The sequence below is a fragment of the Lepus europaeus genome, chromosome 1 (genome assembly GCF_033115175.1).
Source record: "Lepus europaeus isolate LE1 chromosome 1, mLepTim1.pri, whole genome shotgun sequence".
In the NCBI taxonomy this organism is placed as follows: domain Eukaryota; kingdom Metazoa; phylum Chordata; class Mammalia; order Lagomorpha; family Leporidae; genus Lepus; species Lepus europaeus.
The window spans coordinates 96,553,331-96,570,360 of NC_084827.1; the positions used below are offsets into that span (position 1 = coordinate 96,553,331).

The 17,030-nt window shown below is 37.6% G+C and overlaps 1 pseudogene; it reads right to left on the reverse strand.

The window, feature by feature from the left end:
- Positions 1-10,919: 10,919 nt before the first annotated feature.
- Positions 10,920-14,179, reverse strand: LOC133762980 (large ribosomal subunit protein eL6-like; annotated as a pseudogene).
- Positions 14,180-17,030: the final 2,851 nt, after the last annotated feature.

The following is a 17,030-nucleotide window of genomic DNA, read 5'->3' on the forward strand; positions in this document are numbered from 1 at the left end:
GCTAGAGGAGAAAGTGCTCAGTGCTGATTCTGGGTCTCTGGGCAACAACACAGCATTCTTTACGGTCACTCAAGTAAAATAAACATACAGATCATGGAATAAAGCATATACTTACTGTGTTACAATCTTATAAAGATTATAAAGATTTATTTATTTATTTGAAACAGTTACAGAGACAGATGAAGAGAGAGTGACAGAGAGAGAGAGAGAGAGAGAGAGAGAGAGAGAGAGAGAGAAATATCTTCTATCTGCTGTTTTGTTCCCCAAGTGGTCATAACAGCTTTGGCTGGGTCAGGATGAAGTCATGAGCCAGGAGCTCCATCTGGGTCTCCCACATGGGTAGCAGGGCCCCAAGGACTCAGACCATCTTCCCCTACTTTCTGGGTGCAATAGCAGGGAGCTGGATCAGAAGTGGAGCAGCTGGGATTCGAACTGGTACCCATAGAGGAAGCGAGTGTTGCAGGCTGCAGCTTAACCTGTTACACTGCAATGCCAGTCTTATAAAGTTCTTGAATAAAAAATCTGAATACTTTACATAACTACAAGAATTTTCATTGACATTTCACAAAATGTCTCATCTTCAAATTGTATTAGATCTCTTTCCCCATGTTTTATATTCCCTAAATTTGTTATCCTTCTAGTCTATAAATATAATGTTCCCTTTATTAACACTCCACTTTCACCTCCCAAATTTGTGATAAATTCCCCTTAGTTCACAACTTCAAACCAAGTATCATTCCCTCAAGGCTTTAACCTCCAAAGAATGCTCATTTTCTTATATTTGATGCTCCCAATGATCACATGATTTCCCTTTACAGCATTTATCACAATTGAAGCTAGACTGTCATTTGATTGTGTAGTTGATTAAAAGCTATCCCTTCCAATAAGCTGGAAACTCCAAACATGTTTGCTTCTTTCCCATTACCATTTTATCTTCAGTGCCCAGCAATGTAGGAATAAATACTCCTTAAAGAATTGAGTGGAAGAGTGGGCAATGTAGTACACTGGGTTAAGTCACTGCTTGTGGTTCTGCAACCCTGCATCCCATACAAGAATACTGATTGGACTACTGGCTGTTTTGCTTCTGATTGTGCTTCCTACGAATGCATCCTGGGAGGCTGAAGGCAATGGCTTAAGTGCTTAGGAGATCAGGACCGAGTTTCAAGCTCCTGGCTTCAGCCCAGCCCATCCCCCAGCTGATCAGCAGAAGGGAGTGCCCTCGCTCTTGCTTTCTTTCTTTCTCTCTCTATACATCTTCCTTTCTCTCTCTCTCAGGAAATAAACAAATATAAATATATATTTAAAAAATAATTGAGTGGATGAATCAACCAGTGTTGATAAATGCTGTGAGTGAATAAACATGTTCTACACTTGTAAAATTAGGAATTCTTATACTCAAATCCCAACTCTCAGAAATTTCCTTTCTACTTCTAAAGTTTCTGGTTGTATTTTGCAAACCTGCATTAAAAGCAAAAGGTACCTACTGGAGTGTATACCATGTGTGCATTAGGGACCTAATCCTAACTCATTTTGGGCTACTTCACTACTAGAAAAGGTTCGTTTAATAAACTAGGAGGTTCTATTAAACAGCAGAAGCTTTTTATAGTCAACCAAAAAAGTTTGCAGTAGAAGATTAGGTAACTCATAAACCTAATTGTAACCCAGACCATTTTGACAATGACAGTGACATTATTTTCTTGCTAAATTTTATCTCCATAGCTGAAAAAATGTTTCTGACTCTCAGATGAAATAGTTTGCTTGGCTCCAATTTACTAAAGATTATTTAGATTAAACTGCATATATACTCCCAATTAAATTTTGTTAGAATCTGTACACTATGCTAATGGTTCTTCCTAACTAAAATTAATGAACTGGAAATGCTGCTTTAGTTTGGATTGTGAAGGGGATTCTAAGAGGCAGTGGATGCAGGTGCTAATAGCAAGGAGCAGCCTGACCCACTTCTAGAGTTGGAAATATTTGTGCACAACACAAACTAACTGCTCAGCGTGAAAACTTCTTAAGAAGTCTGCTCCGTATAGTTTCCTACTGGAGGCCATTAATGCTTAGTGTGCTTGAGAATCACCTGGAGAGCCTGTTAAAAATGAACATTCTTTGCCTCACATCCAGATAAGCTGATTTGGTTGCTTGTGCAATTTAATAGAAGTGTCCCATGGATCTCAGTTTCCAGAACACTAGGCTAGAAGATTAGGTTCCAATCACTCAGCATACATGAATGAGATCAGTGGTTGGCTCCTATGGAATTCTCTAGCTTGGCACTCACCTGCCTCCATCCAAAGCTAATTTTATAGTCACAGTGAGCCCTGAGCTTTAACACTGAGACTGTTTTATGACTTGACTTTCTTTGTATTCTTCCTTCTACTTTGCTCTTTACCACCTTCTTCATATTTAAGTCTGATTTTAAAGGCTCTTCACAAATATCAACTGTTCTTGAAGATGCTCCTTTATGTACCTGTATATAGCAGAGATGGTGAAGAAACAACATGCAGACTTGTCCTGTCCATTCCGGATCAATGGCAAGCATACTAGCTCATCATATCATTGACCTACATTCAAATTCTAAATCAAGCCCTGGAAGCTACCACAAAGCTATAGACTTGTCGGATGAAATTTAATACCTTGGCCATTTCAGTTGCCAGTTGTTTTAACATTATTATTCTAATACATATATGATTCTATGATGTTATCTTGATTATATATGTATCTCCTAATAAAAATATAAGAATCATCCTTTATTAATCATCAGTACCTATGCTAGTGCCTGAAACAAAGTAGACCTAGGATGAAGACTCAAGACGTCACTATTTAATGAGTCAGCTTTCTCAGGGAAGACAATATGCATTTTCTGTGTTCACCTTGGAAATGGCTTCTGCTCCTGTGCTGCTCAGATTATATCTTCAGCCAATTAATGTCTTCATAGTAATTCAACCTATGGCAAAGCTAGATGCAAATTAATCTGTCTGAGAAACACTTTCATTATATTATTTGCAGGTCATGAAAGTTTCTAAAGCAAGATAGATACTAGTGGAATGTATGGAACATATAATTTTTACTGACGATTTCAGTAAAATAAAATAGAGGTTTCTTAATCCAAGATCAACAATAGTTAACAGAAGATGAATCTAAAGCAACTTTGTCTTAATTCCTACTTATCTTTGGGCAGATGTCATTTTATTTATTATGCTCTAAGCCTCTGATTTTTAATATATAAACACATCACTTAACTGATCTGCCCTTAAAGAATTTTAACAAAGCTTGTTTTTCTTATTAGAATGACATAAAATTTTATTAAATTAGAATTGGAAGCAGGAAAAAGGAGCAAATATTCAAAGTATAGAAGATGTGATTGCTAAATATCCACAAAGGAAAGCATTAAAATCCAAGGGCCTTGTTATTGACAAGAATAGTATCATTTATAATGTGGGCATTTATATAACAAATAAATGAAAATAAAATACATTTTCTGAATATAGTTTCTCATTTTTAAAGCTGACTGTCCAAGTAAGTAGTTAATGTGTATGAAAAAACAATCTAACAAGTAGAATGCTGAGCTCTTTAAATAGTGTCCAAGTATCAACCAAATGTTGGTTGGGAGATTTGGTTTCTAAAAAGTAGTACTAAAGTTTTTCCTAAAATAAAAAAAAAGGAGATTGATTAATTTTTTAAAAGAGACCCCATGATGGGTGTTCTTGATTGTATTCCCTAATCATCCTTACACCTTGTTCATTCTTTCTAACATCAGCCCACAATACTCTGGTTTCTCTTCAGATCGTATAAATCTTTTGACTTTTACTAACATCAGCCCCCACTCATTTCATCAGTTTAACAAATACTCTGAGTTGTAATCCAGGTTTAGACCTCTTTGCCTAATGGAAAATACCACTATGAAAGATTACTGTGTTTAAAAATGTTTTTTTTTTACAATTTTAAAAAAATTATCTTGGCTATATAAATTCACATGAGCAATGACTTGGGTCCCTTAGAGTGATACCACGGTGCAAAGGACAGGCATTTAGCCTAGTTGTTCAGATGCCTGCATCTCCCGTAGGTGTACTTGAGTTTGAAGCCCTGCTCTGTCTCCTGACCAGTGTCCTGACAATACAGATTTGGGAGGCAGTGGTGTTGATTCAAGTCGTCAGATTTCTGCCACCCACTTGGGAGAACCGTTCTGCATTCCCAAATCCTACCCCAGTTGGGGAGCTCTTTCCCCACCCCCATGTTTCTCACTCTATGTCTCTCAACTTAAGAAATATAAACATCATAGTGCAGGAATAAGACAGAGGTTTAAGAGAAATACAAGATAAGTAAGTACATACTTGTTAATTGCAATATTGGTTGCAATGGCAAATGACTGTGAAAAGTCTAAATGCTCATCTGTGATGTGTGCATTTAAGAATTATGATGCATTCTTTTAATGGAAAACTAGGAAGCAAAAAAAAAGGAATGAGGACTATTTTCTTAGTTGAAATTGAAAAGTAGTAACCTTTCTAAAACAACAGGTTTTACAGGAGTACATACTGTTTGATAGTTTGTATTTAGAGGAGGGATTATAAGTACACATACATAGATATATTTTTGCTTACTGATGTATGTTTTTATTAAGGCTACACAAGAATTTGCTAATGTTGATTGTTAAAAATTGGAATTTGAATAATCTGATTATAAGACTTATTAAAAATAAGTAAGCATAGTACCACAACATCAGTTAAATTATAAAGAAAGAAAAGGATATAGATGTTGGAATTTTACCTGGGTTTGGAACTTGGCTCCATTCTTTCCAGATGTGTCAATCTGAACCCTGTGGATTTTAGTGCTCATGTGCACCTACTGCACAGCTTGTTGGAAAAACACTTTCTGACATGTCTTACTGCTCAAGAAAGGATCTTCTTCTTCTTCTCCTTCTCCTTCTCCTCTCCTTCTCCTTCTTCTTCTTTTTCTTCTTGTTACAAAATCTCAGGGGACTCATTTTTCCATTTTAAATAATCTTTACATTCTTGGGCCTGCATTGTGGTGTAGTGGCATAGTGGGTTAAATTGAAGCCTGCAATGCTGGCATTCCATATGCTTACCAGTTTGTGTCTCAGCCTCTCCAATTCCTATTCAGCTCCCTGCTAATGAGCCTGAGAAAACAGAAGATGGCTCAAGTCTCTGGGCCTTTGCACCCATATGGGAGACTAGAAGAAGTTCCTGGCTTCAATTTGGTCTAGTCCCGGGGTCGTTTCAGCCATTTGAGGAATGGATCAGTGGTTGGAAGATTTCTCTTTTTCTCCTTCTCTCTCCTTCAAATAAATAAATAAATCTTAAAAAATAGTGTTTACATTCAAAATTCATTCAGAGTTCTGAGTTATGAATTTTTTAATTAGATTCTTCCTACGGGGAAAAAAAAAGATGGGAGATTAGGGAGAAACATGTTTCACTGGGCTAAGATAAACAGTGAAAAGAATAGGAAGTACACTCTCAAGGGAAAATTGGAGAGAAAACTGCATGAGAAGCCCGATGGGAGGAGGTGAAATGGCGTGGACCTATGTGGATGGTGCCGATGTACAGCACAAGCACAAGCAGTTTCAGTGGCAGAGAGCTGGAGCGGATTGTAAAATGTGCACAAGAGAAACTTCAGATTACTTTCAGAAGATCTCCAATTAGACTCACAACTGACTTTGCATCAGAAATCCTACAGGCTAGAAGGGAGTGACAATATATAGTCCAAGCCTTAAGAGAAAAAAAAACTGTAAATGCAGAATACTGTACCACAGAAAGTTTGCATTTATGAATGAAGTTGAAATAAAGACCTTCCATAACAAACAGAAATTGAAAGAATTTATTGCCACTCATTTAGCCTTAGAAAAGATGCTTAAGGATGTACTACACACAGAAAGATAGTCATCTTTATGAAATAATTAGAAGGCAGAAATCCCCCTAGTAGAAGTATAAAAGAAATCCAAAGTAAACAATAGGAATATTTATGAAAAATGGTAGGGCCAAATCCTTACTTATCAATAGTCATCTTGTACGTAAATGACTTCACCTCTCCAATTAAAAGATACAGATAGAACAAATGGATTAAAAAAACAAAACCAATCTACTCACTGCTTTCAGGAAACACATCTCACCAACAAAGGTACATGCAGACTGAAAGTGAAAGGATGGAAAAATATATTCCATGCTAACAGAAACCAAAAACAGACGGTGTTTTCATCCTAATTTCAGACAAAATAGATATCAACATAAAAACTATTAAAAGAGACAAAGAAGGGCATTAAGGGATCAATTCAACAGGAAGATATGATTATAATAAATGTATATGCACCTAATTAGAGGGTGCCTGGCTATTTAAAAGAGATGTTAATGGATCTAAAGGAAGACATAGACTCCAATACAATAGTAATGGGGGACTTCAATACCCTACTCTCAGCAATGGACACATCAACCAGACAGAAAATCAGCAAAGAAACAATGGAGTTAATTGATACTATAGACTAAATGGACCTAACAGGTATCTATAGTATTTTTCACCCAACAGTGAAATACACATTCTTCTCAACAACAAATGGAACTTTCTCAGGGATAGACCATATGCTAGGCCACAAAGCAAGTCTCAGCAAATTCAAAAAAATCTAAATCATTCCATGCATCTTCTCTGTTCACACTGGAATAGAGCTGGAAATCAACAACTCAAGAATCTCTAGATCATATGCAAACACATGAAGACTGAATAACATGCTCATGAATGAACAATGGGTCAAAGAAGAAATCAAAATATAAATAAAAATTTCTGGAAACAAATGAAAATAATAATATATCATCAAAACTTATGAAATACAGCAAAAGCAGTGTCAAGAGACAAGTTTATAGCAATTGGTGCCTACATAAAGGAAATGCAAAGGTACCAAATAAATGAGCTATCAGTGCATCTAAAGGACCTAGAAAGATGACAACAGACCAAACCACAAATTAAAAAAAAAAGAAAGAAATAATTAAAACAGCAAAAGAAATAAACAAATTTGAAACTAAAAAAAGAAAATACAAAAAATCAGTAAAATGAAGATCTGGTTGTTTAAAAAATAAACAAAATTGATGCGCCATTGGCACAACTAACCAAAAATGCAAAAATTAAAGACTGAAATCAATGAAATCAGAAATGAAAAAGGAAATGTAACAACAGGTACCACAGAAATAAAAATAATCATCAGAAATTATTACAAAGAGCTGTATGACAACAAATTAAGAAACCTAGAAGAAATGGATAAATTCCTAGAAATATACAACCTAACAAAATTGAGTCATGAAGATATAGAAAACCTAAACAGACCAATAACCAAGATGGAAATTGAACCAGTAATAAACACCCTCCCAACAAAGAAAAGACCAGGACCAAATGGTTTCATTGCTGAATTCTGCCAGGTATTTAAAGGACTGATTCCAATTCTTCTCAAGTTATTAAAATAATTTAAAAGGAGTGAATCTTTCCAGGCTCATATGAAGCTGCATCATCTTAATATCTAAACCTGAAAAAGATGCAACAGAGAAAGTGAACTATAAGACAATATCCTGGATGAACATAGATGGAAAAATCCTCAACAAAATATTAGCTAATTGAATCCAACAACACATCAGAGAGATCATTTACCCAGACCAAGTGGGATTTGTCCTCAGTATGCAGGGATGGTTCAACATTCGCAAATCAATCAATGTGATACACCATATTAACAAATTAAAGGGAAGAAAAGCATGTGATTATCTCAATAGATGCAGAGAAAGCATTTGATAAAATATAACACCCTTTCATGATGAAAACCTTGAACATTCTTCAACACAGACAATATACGAGAAACCCATGACCAGCATCCTATTTAATGGGGAAAATTTAGAAGTATCCCCACTATGATTTGGAACCAGACAAGAACACTCACTCTCACCATTGCTATTCAATATAGTCCTGAAAGTTTTAGCCAGAGCCATTAGGCAAGAAGAAGAAATCAAAGTGATACAAATTGGAAAGGAGGAAATCAAACTATCCCTATTAGCAGATGGCATTATCCTATATATAAGGGGTTCAAAAGACGCAGAGACTATTAGTTTGGTAAAGTGCAGGATATAAAATCAACACAGAAAAATCAATAGCCTTTGTATGCACAAAACCATGGCTGAGAAAGAGCTTTTAGGATGAGTCTCATTCAAAATAGCTCCAAAAAGAATCAAGTACATTGGAATAAACTTCACCAAGAATGTCAAAGATCTCTGTGATGAAAATTACAAAATACTAAAGAAAGAAATAGAAAAAGACATTAAAAATGGAAAAATCTACCATGTTCATGCATTGGAAAAATCAACATCATGAAAATAGCTATACTACCAAAAGCTATTTACAAATTCAATGCAATCTCAATCAAAATACTAACAAGATTCTTTTGCAGATCTAGAGAAAACTATGCTGACATTCAAATGGATACACAAGAGACCCCAAGTAGCTAAAGCTATCTTATACAGCAAAAACAAAGCTGGAGGCATCACAATGCCTGATTTCCAGACATGCTACAAGACAGCCTGTTGTTGGCACAAAAAACAGGCTTATAGATGAATGGAACATAATAGAAACTCCAGAAATCAATTCATGTATCTACAGCTAATTCATCTTTGATAAAGAAACTAAAATCAATCTGTAGAGTAATAACTGTCTCCTTATCAAATGGTGCTGGGGAAACTGGATCTCCATGTGCAGAACTATAAAACTAAATCCTATCTTACACATTATACAAAAATCCACTCAAAATGGATCAAAGACCTATACCTGTGACATGATACAATTAAGCCATTAGAGAACAAGGGGGGAATTCTATTAGACATTGCATAGGCAAAGACTTCTTGGAAAAGACCCAGAAATCACAGACAATCAATGTCCAAAGTGACAAACTGTATTACATCAAGCTGAGAAGCTTCTGCACTGCAAAAGAAACACTCAACCAAGTGAAGAGACAACAGACAGAATGGGAGAAAATACTTGCAAACTATGAAACTGATAAAGGGTCAGCATTCACATTATATAAAAAGCTCAAGAAATTCAACAACAAGCAATCCAATGAAGAAATGGGCACAAAAAGGGCATTTTTAAACATTTATTTTATTTATTTGAAAGAGTTACAGAGAGAGGTAGAGGCAGAGAGAGAGGTCTTCCATCCACTGGTTTACTCCCCAGATGGCCACAATAGCCAGAGTTGCATATATCTGAAGCAGGAGCAAGGAGCTTCTTCCAGGTCTCCCACATGGGTGCAGGGGGTCCAAGGACTTGGGCCATCTTCTTTGATGGTTCCTTCTTTCCACTAGGTTTCTCACTCATAGAGATCCTTCATGCAGAACCTTTTTTGCCACTATGTCTTGGCTTTCCATATTGGGCCATCTTCTACTGCTATCCCAGGCCATAGCAGAGAGCTGGATCAGAAGAGGAGCAGCCAGCGCCGCGGCTCACTAGGCTAATCCTCCGCCTTGCGGCGCCGGCACACCGGGTTCTAGTCCCGGTCGGGGCGCCGGTTCTGTCCCGGTTGCCCCTCTTCCAGGCCAGCTCTCTGCTGTGGCCAGGGAGTGCAGTGGAGGATGGCCCAAGTGCTTGGGCCCTGCACCCCATGGGAGACCAGGAGAAGCACCTGGCTCCTGCCTTCGGATCAGCGCGGTGCGCCGGCCGCAGCGCGCCAACCGCGGCGGCCATTGGAGGGTGAACCAACGGCAAAAAAGGAAGACCTTTCTCTCTGTCTCTCTCTCACTGTCCACTCTGCCTGTCAAAAAAAAAAAAAAAAAAAAAAAGAAGAGGAGCAGCCAAGACTAGAACTGGTGCCCATATGGGGTGCTGGCACTTCAGGCCAGGGGTTTAACCCACTGTGCCATAGCACTAGCCCTTAAAAAGGCATTTTTCAAGAGAGTAAATTCAAATGGTAAACAGACACTTGTTGCAAATATTCTCAGGTTCACTAACCATCAGGGAATGCAAATAAAAACCACACTGAAGGTTTCACTTCACTCTGGTAAGAATGGCTTTCATACAGAAATCAACAAATGACAAATGCTGGCAAGGATGTGGAGAAAATGGTACCCTAATCCACCATTGGTGAGAATGTAATCTGGTGCAACCACTGTGAAGGCAGTATGGAGACACAGAAACCTGAATATAGACCTGCCATTGATCTAATATCCCATTCCTGGGAATTTACCCAAACCAAAAGAAATTAGTATATGAAATAGTTACCTGCACCCCAATGTCCATTGCAGCACAATTAACAATACCAATGATATGTAACCAACCCAGATGTCCATTAACTATTGACTGGATAAAATAATTATGGTACATATACACTGTAGAATACTACTGAGCTGAAAAAAAGAATTGAAATTCTTTCTTTTGCAACAAGATGGTCGCATCTGAAAACCATTATACTTAGTGAAATAAGCCAGTCCCAAAAAAACAGATATCATTTTTCCCTGATCTGATGTAACTTATAGAAAATCTGAAATGTAATATATTGTAGTGAAATTGTGAGAATTGATGATTGTTTATAGCCCTTGTCTCTTCCATTGTGGAACAGTGTTGTGTTTGTTTTGTTTTGTTTTCTTTCTCTTCATACTATTTGTTGAACTCCTTACTTAGAGTTTACTATATGATCATTAAGTTTACTAAAAATAGATCATTGTAAAAATTATGAATGAGAAACCGAGAGAGAGGGAGAGGAAGGGTTGTAGCATGGGCAGGAGAGAGGGTAAGGAGGAAATTCATATCATGTTCCTAAATCTGTATACATGAGACATATGAAACTTATATAAGTTAAATAAAATTAAAAAAAAATTAATTTGATTCTTCCTAAGATATGGATAAAACCAATTTGTGCAAATAAATTCCATTTTTAAACCAACAGCAGATCACAGGTAGCCCTGTAGATGAGGAACAGCATTCATTTTTGGCAAAATCTGGGATTCCACAGCTTTCTGATCAAGTCTGCTCTGGAATCTCCTAATTCTCTTTCTCCCAGAGGAAGAACTCACCTTCCTGATGTTTGGGGATCTACAGCGTCTTTTTGAAATAAGCATTAATAGGATGCTTTGGGATTTTCTCACTGCTGATATTTTTGTGGAGGTGGTGATAACAAATTTCTTATGTGTTCTATGCATAGGAACCTGACTGAGGGAAAGATGTCCAGTGGAAGCAACAAACCACTGCTCAGCTGCTGCAGGAAATCTACCCTTTGGCCTCTCTGGCATCCAGTGAGGATGATCAGAATAGCCTAAGGGTGATGCTGACCCCTTCACACATCCCCTACTGCCTCCTCACCCTGTTTCCTCACATGGCTAGACGGCTGTTTGCTGTGGCTCAATAGCTGTCGAGGCATATCTTAAGTTGGGATAATAGCTAGGTTTTTTGATAAGTTTATTTACCATGGTGCCATCATTGTTGTCAGCACCAACTGGTTTTTTGACAGTAGTAAGAACTTTTTCTTTTTTTCTTTCTAAGCTTGGATTTAGAATCTCACTCCCTCTTGGGCATGGCCTTCCTGGAATACATAGCAGATGGGAATGTCTACCAATTCCACTCATGAGGAGAGTTTTTCCCCTTCCTGGGCTTTTAAATCTTAGGTTGCTCTTTGTAACCTCGTAGTTGGTGTTAGCCTTCTTGGCTGTGATTTCTTAGTGTCTGTGTTCGGAGCTGGAGCTTTTTAGCTTGACTTCCGGTCTCGTACATGAGGATACTAGAAAGGAATTTTTGACTTCACACCTCAGTGTGACTGAGATAAGGTCAGTGGTGTCTTCTGGACGCCAGGCCCAGGATTCCAGAGCTGCATGCCACTCTCTTACCCTCCTCGCTCCCTGTTGCAAACCCAGGAGAAAGAAATTAAGCAACTATAGGCCTCTCAGTTGGCTCTGGGAGTGCCCAACCCATTTAGGTGTTGAACCGATGCCATACAGGTTCAGATGGTTAAGGATTGGGGTCCTGAAGTCAGGTCTTGCAGAGTACCCCACCATTTTTACCTTGCAAAGCTGACTGGCAAATTGGAAAAATTTTCTACTTTTCCACCACTTAGGGATTATCAGGAGGCTGGAAAATAAATTTTAAAAACTATGGAGGTTGAATTCTATGGTCTATTTTTTAAAAAGTTTTTTTGTGAGATCTGGGTTACATGCAGCTTAAAGTAGGAATTCTCAGTCTATGAATACACAACCTCAAAGGCTTTATATGATCTCTTCCTTAAGAGTAATTGCTTCCTGTATCATTCTTCCTAATCTCTTTTGTATCACATTTCCTTTCTCATTCCGTGAATTCCAGGAAGGCCATGTCTAAGATAGAGCACTCAGCTCTAAAGTCTAGGATTGGAAAGAAAAAAAAGAGCAGGTTCTTGCTATTGTTATAAAACTAGTAGGTGGTGATAAGAATGGTGCCACTAGGATAGGTAAATGTCTCAAAAAGCTTAGCTGCTATCCCAACTTAAGATATGCCTCGACAGCTATTGAGCCACAGCTAAAAGTCCTCCAGTCAGCACACAAGGGAACTGGGGGCCAGCATCACCCATGGGCCATTGATCCTCATTGGGTGGCAAACAGGCGAGAGGGTGGTGTTCCTGCAGCAGCTTGTTGCTTACACAATTTAGAGAGAAGTGTTATTCAATCTGTGCTCTGCCTGTAAAGATTCTCAGTGCTCAAGCTAGTCCTCTGAGCATCAAATTCCCATTATTACAATAGAACTCTCTAGTTTTCTGATATTTTTGGGGATCCGATTAGGCTGCCAGTCTGAAAAAGCCTGGCTCACATAAAATATCCAATTTGTTTTCTATGAATCATTCTCTCACTCTGCACTAGCTTTTTTTGGTGGTTCTTTATCTTCTTTTACACACTATTGTTTCTAGAAATGCTACCCAAATGTGGGTACTCCCCAGGTTAACTCCTGATGGGTCAATTCTAATAGTGAATATAGATGAAAGGAGTGGATGAACCAAGAATTAACTTCTTGATACTGTTGATTTATTTGTATGTTGATTTTTCTTATAGTGTGTACAATAAATGCTTCTTGAAGATACAATCATTATCTTGTTGATTTAGGGATTGTGTGCTTTATCTCTCAAATAATAGGAACTCAGGACTTCTCAACTGTTCATTGTAATAGATAATTTGAAGACTTCATATTTTCATGAGAATATTGTGTATATGTATGTATATATAAATGCATATCATTCTCTTTCCTAAAACAAATAAGCGAGTATCTGGCTTGAACAAATAAAATCTTCTTCCTAATTCATGTTTGTATAAGAAGTTAATAAAGGAATAATCCCTACTAGTTGAAAGTTTTAAGAAATATCTTTATTGAATTGATTCTAATTACATGATGTGGCAACTGCCTTAGATAAATGTGGAAATGGCCAACTGTGTTTTGGTTAGTTGTTGCTGCATAATGACTTCCTAATATTAATTCTTTCAAGAAGAAGCTATCAAGATGGGATTAAATGCACAAGGCATCTTTGGGAGAAAGACAGATGAAGCATAAACAAAGAGGAAGCTGTGGAAGACAGGAGGATCCTTCCTGATATGGGCAACTCTGCTCTCTGAAGAATAGGAGAATGCAGGGGCTGGTTGATTCAAATTTCAGATTGTAGCAAAGTTGTAGAATGATTATGGTAAGCTTATAAGGACTGCCTGAGCCAAAATTATAGATTAAAGATTCTCAATAGCCAGGAGCAGCTGAATGCAGCTCTGATGTGACTCAGCTCTGAACCCAGAAGGGCAGCAACTAGGCTCCAGTCAGTTAACTACCTTAAGGTCTTTTAAGGGGTAGGCCAGGGATTGGCATATCTTGTCTTTTGCTACATGCCACAGCATGTTTCAAAGCCAAAAGACTTTCACCCACAAATGAAGAAACAGTACAAAATCTTGATGACCATCTCTGGCCTGCTGTTCTTTCCCCTTCGGCTGACGACTTTCACTTAACCTTCTCTCTGATAGTCCCAGCTTCCTTTTGCTTCTCAAATACCTTTCTTTGGATGGTTTTTGGGTTATGTTAGCTAAAAGGGAAATTTGCAAAAGATTTGGAAAGTGAAAATGAGTAGCAACCCTTATTCTCTAGAGGTCTCTGTTGTTAGTGACAGTGACAAAACAGATATACCAGTGATAACAGATTTGTCCTCACCTTTCACCATTCTGTCCAGCTTCTCTTCAGCTTTGGTCAGCAGGACCAGTAGCTATTGAGACCTAGAGTGGCCTCAAGCCCATCACCAATCATCTTGATACCCATAAGAGAAACAGTTTCGCAAAAACGTATCTGCCAACTCATCTGTCACAGATCCACCTCAATGACTATATTTGCTGGTTTCTTTGATTGACTGGTGGATGAGTCCTCTGATCCTTTTACCTTCCTTGTCAACCCTTCCTTTATCTCATGCCTCCTCCAATCTTGTAAAGATTTATTTCTATTATAATCCCTCTTCACATTGCTAATTATCAATCCCTGGCTGATACACACAGGTAATTCTCTCTCTTACAAAACATTAAGACTGATTTTTCAAATCTCTCAAATACAGACAAGGAAGATGTTTTTACCATTACAATGACTCCATCACTATTGCATTGCAACTTCTGTGGCCAATTATATTTTGTGAAATGAATGCAAAACAATAAAAAGCATTCAGTCACAAGTGTTAACTATAAATAACTGCATAGTGTATTGTGGAAAAACTAAAATCCATTGATGAAGAGAACACTTAGTATCCGATTAACTTTGAAGACCATATTGTTTATAGGATCTCAGTAGCTTAACACAGAAAAATTGTTTTTATTCTTAGAAATGTATCCACCACAGGCCCCTTAGGATATTTGCATATTAGCATTGTCAGGACACCAGTAGAGTGTTCACCATTTTGCACCTGTACTGCCGGCATATGCAGTCTTTTAGTGCAAGAGACCGTAGAAAAGTTGAGCTTCAACTCTTCTTAGTGTTTTCTCAGAAGTAATACATGCTATTTATTTCCCAGCCCATTGGCCAGAACTAATCATGTGACCTACCTGATTGCAAAGAGTTAGAGAAATGTGAAAGAGATGATGGAATTTTTAATGAGGGTGACTCACTATACCACAGAGAAGATTGAACATGAAAACCTGGGAGACACTTAAAGCATCTCAAAGTAAGGTACTTATAAATAACAACATATGCTCTGGGAAGAGTCAGATGATAGGAGTGACTTGAATTATTATAACTGAAAGCTTTCCTGAAAAATGAGGAATACCGAGGCAAGTTGCAAAGAATGTATTACACATAGCTGAGTGGTCATAGTCAGATTTCCCAGTTAAAGAAGTGAGAGGTTGGTAATTAAGTGCTACAAATTAAGTGCATACAGGAAAAGATTTCATATAGGTAACAAAACAATGAAAAAAGGAGCTTGACATCAATAAATTAATAAAAAAAAAAGTTAAGGTGGGTGGTTGATGAGAAGGACATCAATGGTGTGTATAGGAATTTGGAGCTATAATTTTAAAAAATCCTGGAGGATTCTAGAGCATTCTAGAGCATTTGAGGATCTGTACTTTTTTTTCTCCAGAAAAGCAGATTGTAAGAAAGATGGTCATAACACATTAGTATGTCTTTATTCTATATTAAAATGTCATATCTGGGACAAAACAATTGATAGTCATACACACTAATATGTCCTTACTCTATATTAAAATGTCATATCTGGAACAAAATAATTTGTTTCTTCCTGATACAAACTGTGAAGTTGTCTCTTGGGTTTTAGTTCCAGGACAAGTATTTCTTTGAACAAACAGTTAAGTCATGTTGACATTGGTGGTCTCAGTTTTCAGTCCTACTAGTTGAGTTATGTTGACTTTGGTGATTTCAAATCTACCAGGAAAGCTAGCACTAAGAATAATATAGTTCAGCTGTGAATTAAGAAGAACGGTACTGGAGGAATCTAAATTAACTCCAAGATTGAGAAATTTTGAAACACAGGGGGTAAAAGAAAATGCAATAGGAGAAATTTGTGATCTCTCTTGCTAATATAAATGACCTAGAAAAAACTGACATGACATGATAGTTAATGAAACAGGAAATTTAATGTTTAATATTCAGTCTCAAATAAATGATAGTTGAAAATGCCATGAATGATAGAATGTAGAAGGAAAATTAATAGAAGTGAACATAGTAAAATAATAGTGAAGGCTTAAAAATCACTTCAGGGAATGATAGCTCATAGCAAGTAATAAAAAATAAATCAACACCAGAAAGGGAGACGGGAACAGATTACTATTATGGAAACTGCTCATGGTAGGCAGATTTACAGGCATAATTTTAAGAGGTAAGTGCTTGTCTATAATCTAGAGGAACAATTTAATTTCACAAAATAGAAATCTGAGATCGAGGCCAGTGCTGTGGTATAGCAGGTAAAGCTGCTGCCTGCAGCATTGAGATCCCACTTGGGAGCCAATTTGAGTCCCAGCTGCTTCACTTCTGATGCAGCTCCCTGCTAATAAGCCTGGGAAAACAGCGGAGGATGGCTCAAGTCCTTGGGCTCCTGCACCTACATGGGAAACCTGGAAGAAGCTCCTGGTTCCTAGCTTCTGCCTGGCTCAATTCTGGCCATTGTGGTTCTCTGGGGAGTGAACCAGTGGATAGATCTCTCTCTCTCTCTCTCTCTCTGACTCCCCTCCATAACCCTGGCTTTCAAATACATAAATAAATTTTAGAAGAAAAAATAAACTGAGAGGAAGAACGAGTGTGATTTAGGTAAGATCATATAAGGGCAGAGCTAGGATTTAAAGTAGATCTTCATAGTTCTTGGCTAGCCTCTATAACGCACTGTCTGGCCATTGGCCCTTCATGAAGAAGAGCTCTCAACTTGTATAAGCACTTGGCAGAGAGTGCTAGTTTTTCCTGGAGGGAAGTAATGAGTCTCAGCATTTCCAATGCAGTTAGGAAAAACATCTTGCTAATGCTTGCTTTGGGGAGTGGAATTGTGAGGAGCAGGAAATGCTCAGGTAGAATACCTGTTGGCATTC